This window comes from Hakea prostrata, chromosome 9 (genome assembly GCF_041222555.1).
Source record: "Hakea prostrata isolate BN-2017 chromosome 9, UWA_Hpros_2, whole genome shotgun sequence".
Taxonomy (NCBI): domain Eukaryota; kingdom Viridiplantae; phylum Streptophyta; class Magnoliopsida; order Proteales; family Proteaceae; genus Hakea; species Hakea prostrata.
The window spans coordinates 10,360,672-10,375,731 of NC_142608.1; positions in this window are offsets into that span (position 1 = coordinate 10,360,672).

Below are 15,060 nucleotides of genomic sequence, written 5' to 3' on the forward strand. Positions count from 1 at the left end.
CCACCATTGCCTATATATCGAGCTTTCCTCTTCACCTATTTGACTGATTCTTTAGTTGGACTCCCGAGCACCGTATAGATTGGAATCGTCTTCTCTTTTAATTATCGTCTCCATCCCTTGGTCGACCTCTGCTAGGGCTTCCACGTCATTTTTTGCTGGTCAACCTTGCTTATTTTTTGTCTCTGAGAGGTGATTGAGGAGCTTCTTGTTTTATTCAAAGATATTTCTTCAAATGCCCTTGAGAGATTAATTTTTCAATCTCCGCCTTTAATTGCCTGCAATTATTAGTCCAATGACTATGATCTTTATGAAATTCATTGTACTTACTTTTTTCACACTCCTCTGGTTGGGATTGAAGTTTGTTTGGCCACTTGAGTAAGCCTTGGCTTTTGATTTGCATTAGGATCTCTGATCGATCAGTATTCAAAGGACTATATGTTCCTTCTGAATGTTTCTCGGGCTTTGACCGACCACCTTTGCTTGGAGCCATGTTCGAACTCCTGTTTTGTTGGAGCTAGTCTTTATTTGCTTTGGTATTTATGGTAGGTTCCTTCTTTTTAGACTCGATTGTTTTTGATATCTCGGCTTGCCTGTGGCATTAGTAGAGCAAGTCTGCATAGTTCTCAAGCATGTCTAACATGAGATTCTCAAGTAGACGATCTTGGTTAAGTCCTTGATAAAGAGCATGAAATGCTATCTTTTTGTCCAGATTTTTAATCTGAATAGTTAGATTGTTGAATCTCCAGAGGTAGTCTCTGATTGATTCCAAACGACCTTGTTTGATCAAGAACAAGGTGTCTACTCTTTTCTTTGTATTTACACCACTTTGGAAGCACGATAAGAAGACTCAACCAAGTTGGTCAAAATTTGAAATTGACCCATTCTTGAGTCCTAAAAACCATTCGGATGCTGCTTCGGTTAGTGAGGCTGGAAAGACTTGGCACATAGCAACTTGGTTGTGCTTATACGAGAACATTACTGACTTATAATGCATAATATGGTGCCCTTGGGCATTTAGTCCAGTCGAACATAGTGAAGCTCGAGCATTTGAAGTGTTTTGGGCATATTTCTTTCCGAAATAGCCCAAACAAAGGGATCTTCTTTTAGCACAAAATATAGGGCATCCTTACCTGAATCCTTCAGCTTTTTTAAATTTTCATCAAGTTATTTGAAACGTCTTTTAACATAATTTGCTCCTTTGGACAAAACTTCATTGTTATCTCTTGCTTCACAATGGTTGACCGGAGGAGAGCTACTTTCTTGATCTTCGTGGTCTTGGTCTCCTGAGGGAGGGTCCTTGGACGTTGCCCCACGTCTTGGTAGGGATTTTTCACTGACCTTCCCTTTTCCTTTCTCTTGATCTCTCTAAGAGGGTCGTGGAGATTGATCGAGCAGAGGTGCTCGTCCATCTCGCTATTTTGATGCTTTATCACTTTCCCCCCATCAAGATTTATAAGACGCTGCCCCACATTTTTGCAGGTTAGCTCACTTGTGTTGCTAAGCAGGATTTTGGAGCAACACATCTAAATCCCCAATTGGTTTTTTGATGCGTCTAGGAATTTCATTATTTTGGAGGGATTGAGATGTATATTTATTAGGTTGATTTCCTCAAAGGTATGTGAAACTGGTTATGGCGACCACTATGGCTTCAATGGTTGTGCTTCTAGCAATGGTTCAGAAGCCTAGGTTGGCTACAGAGATGATCTATTCCATTTTTAGGGCTTCTGTTGAGTTGTTTGCGATTGGATTTGTCTTCAGTTTATTACCCATAAAAAAAAAAAAGGGAGTTGTGCTTCAGGTCATTTTCAATTGGAGGTGTGGTTGGATTCGTGCTTCAGTCCACTACTACTTTCTCGATATTTATTCTTGATTGTGCTTGTCTTTCGTTGTTTATTTTATTGGTTACTAGGTTTGTGAAATCCCCCGGATTTCTAACCCGTTAACTCGTGCATGTTTTTAGGACCGTGAACCCAAGCCTCTAGTCGATGACAACTGTGGGCCATCCGAGTCGAGTTCCGAAGGTTCAGAAGTGGACCCAATGCAAGTGGATGACCCTAGTGATGACCTGACACCTCTTATAGAATTTAAGAGGAGAGAGAAGTTTAGTCATGAAGGTTTTAAAAGGTGATATTGGCACGTCCGTAAAACGATGATGGAAAATCCAAATGACAAGGTAATTTCACCCATGATTAGATCTTTGAAAGACCTTTCTAGCAAGCCAAAGATCTACCAATTTGGACTTTGTTTGACCCCTCAACTACGGCTGGTCGATTGGGCCGGTTGAACGGTCGATCGACCGCCCCCAACCCAGTTCGGGGCAAAATCGGGTTTTACTCTTTAAAACCCTATTTTTAAGCTCTCTTTCTCTCATACTTGCATTTTATATTGCTAGTGCGAGGCTGAGGCTCAAGGAGGAGGAGAAACCAAGGGAGAGGAAGGTTCCGAACCATTCGAAAGCATGCCGGCACCCGAATCATTGTGGGATCATTAGGAAAGGTAAGATTCATCAAACCCTCTTCTTTGGGCTTGGTTTTATAAGTAATTCTTCGCAATAAATGATGGATTTGAGTAGTTGTAGCATAATAGGTGTAATGAATGCTTGCAAACAGTCTTATTTATGTTTCCTTTTAGTTTATGAGTAGTTTGTGTGAATCCTTGCAAACGATTTTGCGTTTTGGCTCTTAGACTCGCCCGAGACCACTCGCGAGAGCCAAAATTTGGGGCTTTTTGATTCAGATTGAATTGGGTCAAATTTATGATACCCTTAGGACCCTATTTCTGCCAATTGGGCATTCCCAAAGTTTCGTTTCTATTCGACTTCGAATCGATAACGAAATGTTGAATTTTTGCCGAAACTAGGTTTAAAACAGCGGGTTTGAACAAAATTGGCAGACTGGGTTGGGTTTGTTGGGTAATCTTAGGGACTCTTTTGATTTCTAATATGTGTCTATTAATCTTCTTGTGTGATTGAGAATTTTTGTGAGTTAATCGCCGACTCTTGTGAGCCGAATTTGTGAATTTAAGAAATGAATCGAATTGAAAGGTGAGGATTGACTAACCATGTTGTGTATTATTAAATGTTGTTATTTTGGACTTTATTAGTGATACAAATCTCTCTAAATTGTTATCTACCAATATATGCTTGTGTGTGACTTTGTGCGAACGGAAGGTAAGCTTGATGTTGAATGTTATCCTTGATTTGAAACATTATATTGATGATGTGTATACGATATGAGAACATATGTGATGAATGATGTAGAATGGGATTATTCTTCTTAACTGATGTTATCAACTGGGGTTGTGGGTTCGCCCATTACCCTAGTGACCTCATGTGATGGTATCTATATTTAAATTGCATAAATGATAGGTGTCTAGAAGTGTTGGGCTAGTAATCCGTATGAGTACTACTATCCTTCCGGTAGGGGTATTGAAGCCGGTTAACCCGTGATGCTAGTGGCTGGGTCCTGGATTTCGAACAGGCTCACTATCATCATAGAGAGGTAGGGTTGCATATAATATATAAGGGCTCCTAGGTGCTCAAGACTAGTAACCAATCCGTGAGAGGACATGGAGAGCATCCTGTATATTATATGTGGATGACCACTGGGTTAAGGAATGGGGTCCAACAGATGCCTCCCGTTGAGGATTCCACTCATAGGTGGGAAGGTATTGAACCAAAAGGGCACTAGGCATGAGGCGAGATATCCGGACCATATGTAGTACGAGACTGTATGATCTTGCACTGGGCTAGGATTACCATTGACACACGCAAAATCTCATGCCAAACGGTGATGTGAGAGAGTGGTGACCTATACCCCAACCACGGTTCGACAGGATTTTACCTAATAACTGCGGAGAACCCAATAGACGTTTCTTGTTGAGGGAGAGTGACTGCAGAGACCACCCAAAGGAGATTGATGTTTATACTTAAAGCGTGTACACCAAAAACCCAAAACCAAAATTTATAATTCATTAACTTTTTATCATAATCCTTCTTCCTTACTTCTTTTTTCCCTACCTCTTCTTTTTTTTTTTTTTTTTTTTTTTGTTTAATAAATAAACACATGTCTTCTTTTTCCCCTCCCCTCTCTTTCCCCCCCCCCCCCCCCTTTTTGTGTCCCCCCCCCCCCCCCCTCCCCCCCCCCCCCCCGTTTTTTTTGGGGGCGGCGGTTTTTTTTTTTTTTTTTCTTTGTTGTTTGGCCCTTTTTTCTGTTTTACTATCTTTGAAAATCTTAGGAAGATGTCTTTGTGGGCCATCTTAGTAGAAGATATGGTGTTTGACCCAAAACCCATGGATATTGATGATGGTGTTTCCTTATGGAAACCTTACTTGATTTGGTGTTGAACTATTTATTTGTGAAGAAGAACTTGGTTGATGGACCTAAAGCTTAGTTGGACCTGGTTTGAAGACTTCCCTCCATACTAGGTAAGTAGTACGATGTATTGAAAGAAGCCCATCCAAAAATATTGAAGTTTAGCCCATTAAATCCCTATTTTTGAATAAGCTGTCCGGGCAGTGGCATTTTGGTAAATATCTGTTTTGAAGGTTTTCAAAAGCTTTATTTCTTTTAATTTCGTGGTAAACTATTCCCACCATGTTTCTAAACCTCTAGATAGTGTGGGATCGACCTTTGAACTTCCTCTTTGGCAACCAATCAACCACCGGGGTCAATTTGGTCAGTTTGGTGAAACCCTAGTAACTCTTGAACTCTTTGTGCTATTTAAAAGGGGGAACTCCAAGTGTTTCACTCTCAATCTGTTTCTAAGCCTTGGGAGAACGTGGGAAGATCCCTATAACCTCTCCTTCGAAGCCAAGAAAGATCCTCAAGCATCTCTTCAGATTTCTTCATCGGTTTCTCTTCTAAAATGTTGGTATGCAATTCGTTTCTTCTTTAATTCATTCTTTCTTCTCTACTTCTGATTTTCTGATCATGAGAAGGGTATTACACTGCTGTAATAACCTCTTCTTTAATTCTTTTAACCCTAGAGTGAATCCCCCAATTCACTTTATGATCTTGAAGCCATATGGCGATGATCCTTGATTTTGATTCCACCAAAGCTCTTAATGATACTTTCCCTAATTTCCTACCTATCTTTATTATTGTGGGGAAGTTCTCATATTATTACCATGACCTTCCCTTGTGTCCTCATGATTGAGGAGTTGATCCTTGTTTTTCTTTGGAACAATTGGCAATCCTTTTATTTTCTATTAATTCATTGGACCCTCCCCAAAACCTTTCTTGATTGTAAATTCCTTACCCTAAGGGTGAATCTTTATTCTCCCTAGTCTTTTCGTGGGATACACGGATTCTTGTTAGTAAATCCCTAATTGTATGATTTGAATTTGTTTCCCTTCACTTTAATTGAGAACCTTATTTTCTCTCATTAGTAGACCCTTTCTAATTCCATTCTTTATTTTGAAATACTAATGAGATTTTCCTTTATCTATCTTGGGTTGTTTTTGTGAGAATTAATTATGGGTAACTCTCATGGGAGGTAACCAACTCTCATGAGAGGTAACCATATATGAAACCCTATTGTTCTTTTATTTGTTGGAAACTTCCCAACACTTTTTCAGATTGTGCATTCTTTGTTTCTCTTTCCCTTGGGTGATATTTGTGTTAACCTAAACTTGATCACTATATTTTCTTCATGATCCATGTTTAACCTAATTAGGATTTCTAATTATTCTTTCTTCGTTCTTGTTCTTTTTGAGATCAGGAAGAAGATGATGCATTCTTGCAACCATCTATTCCATGATCTCATTCTATTCTTTGAGATCTATGATCATCATCATGATCTTAACCCTAGCTAATAGATTCTTGAAACCTTAACCCTAACCCTTGAATGATCTTTCTGGAAACCTCTTGTAACCTTCCATGTGCGGGAAACCTCATGGGTAATGTTTCGTTAACATAAACTAGATTTCCTATGATTTCTTGTTATTTTCTTGATAACAATCATTCCCTCTCTTCCGTGATCATAACCTTTTCATGAGCCATATGTTATGATGAAACCCTAACCCCTTTATTACAAACCTATTATGATTGATTTTTCGGACTATGATCTCCCCCATGTCTTCATTTGGGTTTGGTTGTACTTGGTCTTCAACCCCATGAGCAAAGCACCCTTGTATAGCAATATACATGGGGGCGGTTACTAGTGGCGGTTGATTAAACCAAGCGACCGCCTTAAGCGACCGCCCGGTTCCGCTATGGAAAATGCCCTATTTTGCCCCCTCGTTCGTTATAAATAGCATCCCTCGCCCTATTAACGCATTATTTTGTTCGGGATTGCTATTTTGGGCGATTAGGCGGCAGTGGAATCGTGCGGGATTCAGGTCTGAAGTGCTGTTAATGATATGAAACCTTTTCTCTTCTATTCTTGGTGATTCCTATTAAGGTAATGAATCTCCATCTTCGATTCTCTTCTTTTTAACCTCTGATTGATATGAACCCATCCCCATTTTGTTGGTGGTTACCCATTTGATTTGTTGTACTCCCTTTCCAATGTTCTTGATGAGATCCTGTCCAGAAACGAATCCCCGCATTTGTTTAATGGATGGATCCCATCAAGGGGAATGATTTGGGTAATAAATCTTTGTTAATTCTAGGGTTTCTTGTTACCCCCTTGTTCTAGACTTATTAAGCTTGAATTTCGGACTAAGATCATCCCAAAACGGATTGAAATCGGATGATAAAAAGTCTGATTTTCGGAGTTGGAAACCTGTCTGAACAGGGCGGTCGCTTGTGGAGGTCGCTTAACTTAAGCAACCGCCACAAGCAACCGGCTGGTTTCAAAGAATCGTGTAGGTTTGATTTTTGAATTGTTTTGACTCTTGACTCTTATACATTCTTGCAACCCTATGCCTAGGTGTTCTCTCGTTTCAAATAAAAGTCTTATAATAGTTTTTGGATTGCAAGTTAGAGGACTTCTACTAAATTACAGGTAAGGACATGCATTCTTATTTATATGCAATTACATATACATGATGATTCTGTTGTTCTATTTACTATTCTTTGATCATGTAACTTGTCAGTAATTGTATAAAGTACGTGAATCTTATTGTACACTTGCTGTTTGTGGTATTCCTTGATGTACTTCATCTTTCATGATATTGCACAACTGTTCATGGTATGATAAAGAGTGTTGTAGTGTGGTTGTGATGGAAGGGGTATTCCATTGGGATATCTTGGCTTGGGATATCGAAGGTCGTGGAATGGGACACATGCCCGCTGATGTCTCCAAAGACTATCATGATTACTTGATGACATACTTAGGGAGTCTAGAATTGCATGGCTAGGTACCCCACATGCTATTACCCTTTCGGCAGGGGAATTGAAGCCGGGTGACCCGTGACAATGGTTACATGACTATGTTTCATCCAACAGCGGTAACCAGTCCGTGCGGAGACTCAGTGGTCCACTGTTGGTCATGTAATGGTAGGGTTGCATATGTTAGGGTTGGGCTCATGGACGTCCAAGGAGCGGAGCGGGTGTCGCGTGGAGTCATGAGAGCATCCGCCCCAATAATATGTGGATGACCATAGGGTTAAGGAGTGGAGTCCAACAGAGGTAGCCGGTCCCGTGAGGATTCACACTCCTAGGTTGCGAAGGATACCGAACCGAGTTGGTTGGTGCCATAGGGGAAGTATCTGGACTTCATATAGTATGTTACCATTATGACCCCGCATTGGATTAGAAACCCCGACATGCGCCAAGCACTCATTGCCAATGGTCGTGGTGAGAGAGTGTTGACTTAACCCCCAGCCACGGTTTTGAGAGCCAGTGTGGACTTACCCCTTTGCCCAGGATCCCTACAGAGGTAACCAGTCCTTGTCGGATCGCAGTGATGAGACTTACCCAAAGGAGGGCTGGTGTATATCTTAAAGCATGTCACCCATTAGAGACTTGCATAGTTAGATCTTAGTAGCATTCATATTTCCGCATATCATCCATATCCTTTCATATGTGCATTCGTGGATTGTATTGACATATATATGAGAATTGCTTGTTCCTTACTGAGTTCGTTGGAACTCATTCCTTTCATTGTATGTATTATATAAACTGTACAGATGGTTGCACAACGTCGAAAGTTGGAGATGATTTGTATAAAAGAGCCTTCTCGTTTGAAGCTGATGTGGCACAGACAGTGATACATGAACTTGCAGAGCATGAAGCCTCATGAAGATGAAGATTATTTAGTTATTCTTTTTGCTTCCGCTGAACTCGATATTACATTTGATTCTTGATTCTTTCCTTTGATTATTTCTTGGATATTTATTGGAGTATTTGGACTCCTGTAACCTTTTTATTAATTATTGCACTATTCTTGCTCTTGATTACAGGTATTTGTATTTATTATTATTGATAGACTAAAACCATGGATCTGGGGGGGGGGGGGGGGGGGGGGGGGGGGGGGGGGGGGGAGGGGGGGGGGGGGGGGGGGGTGTGACAATATGTGTATATTTTAGACTTCTCTTCAGGTTATGAGGACCCCACTCCCATAGAGGATCCATCGGTGGGAGATTTCCAGGAGAGCGTGATCGGAGAAGAGGTGGATGCACATGATGCGTCATGCTCCTGCCTGAATTGTTCTTATGGAGTCGCTTTCCATTAGAATCTTCTGTAGAGACTTTCCGCTGTGAACAAACTATGAACTTTTCTTTTAAACTCTGATGTTTATGTCTTTGGGTTTTAAACCTTGGATGATTGTAATCGATATTTTGGATTTTGGACTTTAATACTTGAACTTAATCATTCTTGTCCTTTTAATTATGTTATATCATGTGTTTTGTGTGGAATTGTCACTGAACCTAGGTCTTGCGGTGTATCACTCCCACGGGTATTCGGGTATGACCGGATCCGGCTGGGTGGGGTGTGACAAGGTTCATGGCATGGGGTTCTCTTTGGCCATTAAATTTGTTTCTCATGAACTCCCTTTTAGCTAGCCTAGTTGTGAAGTTAATAATTGTTTGCAGAACACTTTGGGGGTACCTGGTAAAATTAATCAAGATACAACATCATTGGTTAGACGACATAGGAAGAGGAGAAGAAGAAGAAACAATGGGTTTGTTTGATCATTCAGGTTTTCAGAGATAGGTGGGCATACGTTTAAACCGGTCTTATGACTTGGAGTTTAGTTTACTTTAGTTTAGTTTTTTTTTTTTTTTTTTTATTTTTTTTTATATATATATAACTTAAAATGAAAAAATTACAGATTGCATGCTTTAGTGGGGCTTAAACTCCAGGTTGCAAGCTTTTGTGCCCTAAATTACAGATTGCACACTATCAAAATTACAAGTTGCACACTCCTAACATTCTATACAAGAATTTGTTAAGTGATGAGTAAAATGATCATATTACCCTCATTAGAGTCAAATGACATAACTAGCCCCATTTAAATCCTCCCATACCCAACCCTTAGGTGGGTGAAGGGATTCTCCTTTCATAGATCTTCTACCTACACTTTGCCAGAAATTGCCCACCGCCGTCTCCGGAAACCACCTCAACCCTTCATGCGACCACCACTCCCGCTTTCCCTAGCCAGCCAAAAATCACCCTCCTCCCCCCCCCCCTCTCTCTCTCTCTCTCTCTCTCTCTCTCTCTCTCTCTCTCTCTCTCACTCAAAGCCAATAAGAAAAGCATTCGAAAGTTGCAAAGGGGAAAAGAAGAAGAATCCGGGGAGAACAAAGCAAGTGAACAGAGTTAAGAATAAATGCAAAAGGTAGGTTGATTAAGCAAGAAAAATGGGGAATAAGTACAAAAGAGTCTGCTTTTTAGACAAGAAGATCAGCCCCTAAATTTTTCTCAATACTCTTTCTGACTCTAGATATTCGAATTTTTGTATTTGAAAGGAAAAATAGGAGTTCACTAGAAAGGATATCCCCCGAGAGCATAAAAATGGAAATTCACTCCATCCCTACTTAAGTTGCTTTACGCTACTATTGTCAATAATGTTTTATTCTCTAACCCCTATTCTTGTTCCAAGAAAAAATTCTAGGGTTTTCAGACACAAGGAAAGAGAGAATGGAAAATGACACTAGGTTCTCCTCTTCCCAAAGCCTTAGCCCCACTCTAGCATTAGAAAATGCATTTAAAGGTGAGTTGAAACATAAAATAGGGTTTTAAAACCCGAAATTCCAATTCTGTCCTTTCACTGAGAAGGGGCGGGGGGTTGAGTCACCCAATCGGCCACTCAACCGACCACTCAATCGTTCCATGTTTGGACCTCCATCCGAGGTCCGATTTCGGTGTTTCTTGGCTTGAATGAAAGGTCTTCCAATTATCTATGTTTGGATATATTTACCTCGTCAATCAGAATCTCCATCGTTGTCTACGGACGTGCCAAAATCATCTTTTAACGCCGTCGTGATTGACATTCTCTCTCCTCTTAAACTCTTAGAGAGATGTTGAGTCATCACTAGGGTCATCCACAATCATTGAGTCCACTTCTGAACTTTTGAGCTCGACTCAAATGGCTCACAAGCCCCCCCCCCCCGCCCCCCCCCCCCCGGGCGCCCCCCCCCCCCCCCCCCCGCCCCCGGGCGCCCCCGGGGGGGGGGGGGGGGGGGGTGGGGTGTGGGTAGAAGGCCCCCCCCCCCCCCCGGGGGGGGTGGGTGGGGTGGGTGTGTTCCAGTTTAAAAGAGGGGACATCAATTTCACCAAATTTCGCACTTTGAACAGACACCGTGGGTACTCATTGGTTTCGGTCGAAACCTCGAATTTCTCTCTGGGTCGAAATATGGGTGAGCCGTTTGAACCGGATGGAAATCTTCTTCGAGGTTTCGATCGAAACCCTCAATTTCGATCAAACTCAAACTTGGTTTTTGTTTAGTGAACCGCTGAACCACCGGTTCATGTTATGTCGCCATCTTCGATCGAAACTCGGGTTCCGAGTTTCGATCGAACGCGCGGAGGCAGGTTTCACACGAGGTTTCACCATTTTTCGACCATTTTTCGACCTTTTTCACCTTTTTTCATGGTTTTGATGATTTCAAGTAGATTCAAGCACTCCTTTGGTGAAATCGGCACTTGTTGGTGGATTATTTCAAAGTTTGAAGCTCTATTGGAAGGTAACCTAGCTTTGAATGGTTTAGTGAACGTGGTTTCCTTGCTTTTGCTTCATTTCCTTGGGTTTTTAGCTTCATTTCCTTGCTTCTCTTCTTTCCCCTTGCTTCTCTTCTTTCCCCTTGAAATTCTTGTGTTTTCGCTCAGTCTTGCTGCGTTGGCTCTGTTTCCATTTACGCTTTTTTTTAGTTGTTTAGCATGCTTAATAGATGTATTCCATTTGCTTTTTAAATCTTTAGTTGTTTAGCATGCTTAATAGATGTATTCCATTTCAGCTTTAAAATTAAATCTTTAGTCTTAGCTGCTTAATGATGTATTCCATTTCGGCTTTAAAAAATTAAATCTTTAGCTGTTTAGCATGCTTAATAAAGACTTCGAGAATATGTTCAAGTTGGAATGTTCAATGTTGGATGTCCGAATTTTGATCCAGAAATTTTGGTACATAACTTGTTAATGAAATATGCCATTATCTTGTTCTCTCTTCTCTATTGTTGTTCACTTGTTCCATTATAGTGCAAGCTTAAATTGAAGAATTTTTCTTAGTTTTTGTATTTAGATGTTAAACGGTTAAAGTATTAATGCTTTGATTAAAATTTGTGTTGGCGTTGGGTTTCTTTTTGTTTTTAACGGTGATTATTAAATATTATGTATGTTTGTATCGATTGTTCGGCCAGCTTTTGAGTTTTGAGTTGGAGATTCGGATGCACAATGTCCGACATAGCTTGGCGCTGGTAAGCCTCCGACGTGTGGGTCGGTGTTTTGTTTGAGATTGATCGTGGGGCCACTGACTAAGATCCATCTGCGGGGGGACCCTGTGGTTGGTGCCCCATGTCCCTTATGGTTGTGCATGGCAAAGTATGTGAGGAGGGCAGAGAGGGGCACAAGGCAGAGGGATCGTTCGGCGCTGCTGAGGGGTGGAGGTGGGGCAATGTGGATCCGATCCGCTGTGCATCATCCCCGGGCGTGGGGAGTACTCGGTGAGTAGGGAGTCTTTAGACTCGATGAGATCGGAGGACACGCGTGGTGCGGGGTCTCCGTCGTGTTGGGAGGGCGTGGGGCGCTCCGGTTGGGGCCGTCCGGAGTCGGTTCCATCTCTGGCCCCCGATCACGCCTGTGCCCATCTCTTCTGCCCATTGGGCCGATCCTGTGCGATACTCGCCCGTCCGCTTGTTTGCGGCCCGTCAGCGTTGCATTGTGGGGTATGTGGCGGTGGGGTGGCCTTTTCTGTGGGCATTATATCCGGTTTCCGGCAATGCTGCCTGGGCCTTTTTCGGCGTGGTGGTGAGATCGTGGTCTGCGTGGGTGGTTGGGCCACCCCTTGGATATATAATGTTATCTCCCACGGCTAGGAAGAGTTGGCCTACATTGATGGCCTTGCCAATGTGGATGCACTATGGGGTGCGTGTGTGTGATGGTTGGCTGGTCCCACTAGGCGTCTATCATCAATTTTATGTTGTTGTGATGGGAGGACGGTGTTCCTCAAGTCCGTTGATGCATCCGGTCCAGAGGATGCAATACATATTGGATTGTTGAAGAATGTGGTGAAAGAGGTTGGTCGCCGTGGTGCGTTGTGACCGATAATGGCGCCATTTCAAGAGGCTGGGATGAGTTGATGGAGGATCCCGGTTGGCTCTTTTGGACTCCTTGTGCGGCCTTGTATTGATTTGATGCTGACATGGGGAGTCAATTTGTGGAATGTGGTTCGCGGGCTCAATGTCCACTTCGTATATAACCTGGATTTGCTTTGGATTGTTGGAGGACATGTGGTGGTGATTTGGTGGGCCTGGGGTCCGATTTGCTACAATTGATTTCCTTGAAGAGTTTTCAAGAAGAAAGCCCAACTCGTGCTATGTTTGCATCTCAGCTGGTTTGCTTGGCCCATCGAATCACCGCGAGGCGCGGCTCCATATCCGTGTGCTTCGGCATCTAGAGTTGTTATCAGCTTCTAGACCCTGTGGTGACGTCTTGAGTTGGTAGATCAACAAGGAAACCAACTTTACCACATATTGGGCTGCTTGAGATGATGGGAGATGGTTAGAAGTCTATCCTAGGGCACCGAATTCCTTAACATCATCCAGGGTGGGAGGCGGTTGAACATCCATTGCATTTGGCTCTGAGTTGAAGTTATTATTTTCAAGTTATTACTTAAATACTTAATTGTTAATAACGTAATACTTATTATGTAGTTTTATAGTTTCTTACCATCTCATTTGTTGGCTTGTTTGATAGCCTATTATTTGAACCCCATGTACCACTCGGCTTGGGATGAGGCGATTTGATCCGGGCAGTCCATGTAGTGGAAAGGTTGACCGGATGCGACAAAACAAGCATTAATTAATTGGGTGGTTGTGACTTGTGTGCTAGTAGTCTAGTACTTAAGAATTAGGCTAATACTTGTTTCTTATTACTAACTTTGTAATTATTTATCGCAGTTAAAGGCTTTTAGAGATGCTCGGTAGCACGGTCGTCATCGCTATTCAGCTAGGAGAACACCACTCCTGGTTAGTCACTTAGTCGGTTAGTCTAAGTCTTGATGCTCAATTTGAGTTTTTGACACAATTTATTTTTACTATTATTAATTAGGTTGGTTATGTTTCTTGCAGGTGGTGGTGGCTGCAATACGGGTTAGACTCGGAGTACTTGATTAAGATTGCGGTTAGAGTGCTCTCCAGACATCTTCTACCACCGGCTGCGAGCGTAACTCGGAGCACATTCAATCTGATACATTCTAAGAGGCGGAACCGTTTGGGGGTGGGAAGCGGCTGGAGGATCTTGTATATGTTCATTATAATATGAGGTTGAGAGAGGAGCACATTAGGTTAGGTCAAGAGCAAGGTAATGGGGACAAGATTGAGTTGGTCGACATCTTTGCCATAGATGATGATGAGGAGGAGTACCCCCTATTTGAGTGGGTCGAGAGCCATTATTGGATGAGGCGGGAGGTCAACCCAGCGGTCAAATTGCACGAGAGATGGGAGCTGATGTGAATGAGTTCTTGGCCACGAGGGGAGAGGTGCACACCGAGCCTAACCGTCCCTTTGTACCACACCCTGATGCATCCGAGTGTCGGTGAGGATAATATTATATGGTCGGGTGTGATGATGATGATATTACTCGCCACCCGCTAGTCGGGCACGGGATGATGCAGCGATGATGATGATGATGGACTTGGTAGTGGCCCTAGTGGGAATGACAGTGGGAGTGATGATGATGATGATGATAATGATGGTGGTGGTGGTGATGATGATGATGGTGGTGACGGGCCAGCTGATCGGGATTCAGCTGAACCACGGAGAGACCACCACCACCACCACCGAGCCAGCGGTTGAGAGTCGGGGACATGGAGGGCCATTAAGGTTCATGGGGAGAGTCAATTCACCCATGCTACCCGGGATGTCGACCACGGTGCGGTCGTAGTTCCACTTGCGGTCGGAAGGGGAAAGGGAAAGGGAAGCACCATGGACATGGGTATGAGGATGACACTTCATCGTCGGGTCTTACAATCCCATTGAAGTGAATAGCTTGGCGGCTCCATAGGATCTATGAGTCTAGATGAGTCAAGAGGCTCCACCGTCGGATACCGGATACCGGCACGCTGATCCCCACTCGTCGAGGTGGTGCGCATCTTCTTCCGGGGCTTATGTGTGCATCTTATGGTCGGGGGTTTCCTCGATTTGGAGGACATACGGTAGTGGAAGTGGAACAGGGTAGGATGTATTATCCAGCGTCGTGGGAGGCGGTATATGTGCATAGGGGTGCAACTTATACGGATGCTGATTCGGGGGCACGATGTTTGTGGAGCGGATCTTCGGGGTGCAACCCCAACCCATACCCCCGAGATTCATCAAGAAGGACTTCCCTATCCTTATTGTGCATTCCCTCGGATCGGATATCTTATGCATGTTGATGACCGACCTATAGAGCTGCGGTTGTCATTACCTCGACAACCATAGGCATCACATGTCATGGGATGTCTATGTCCGTTGGTCGG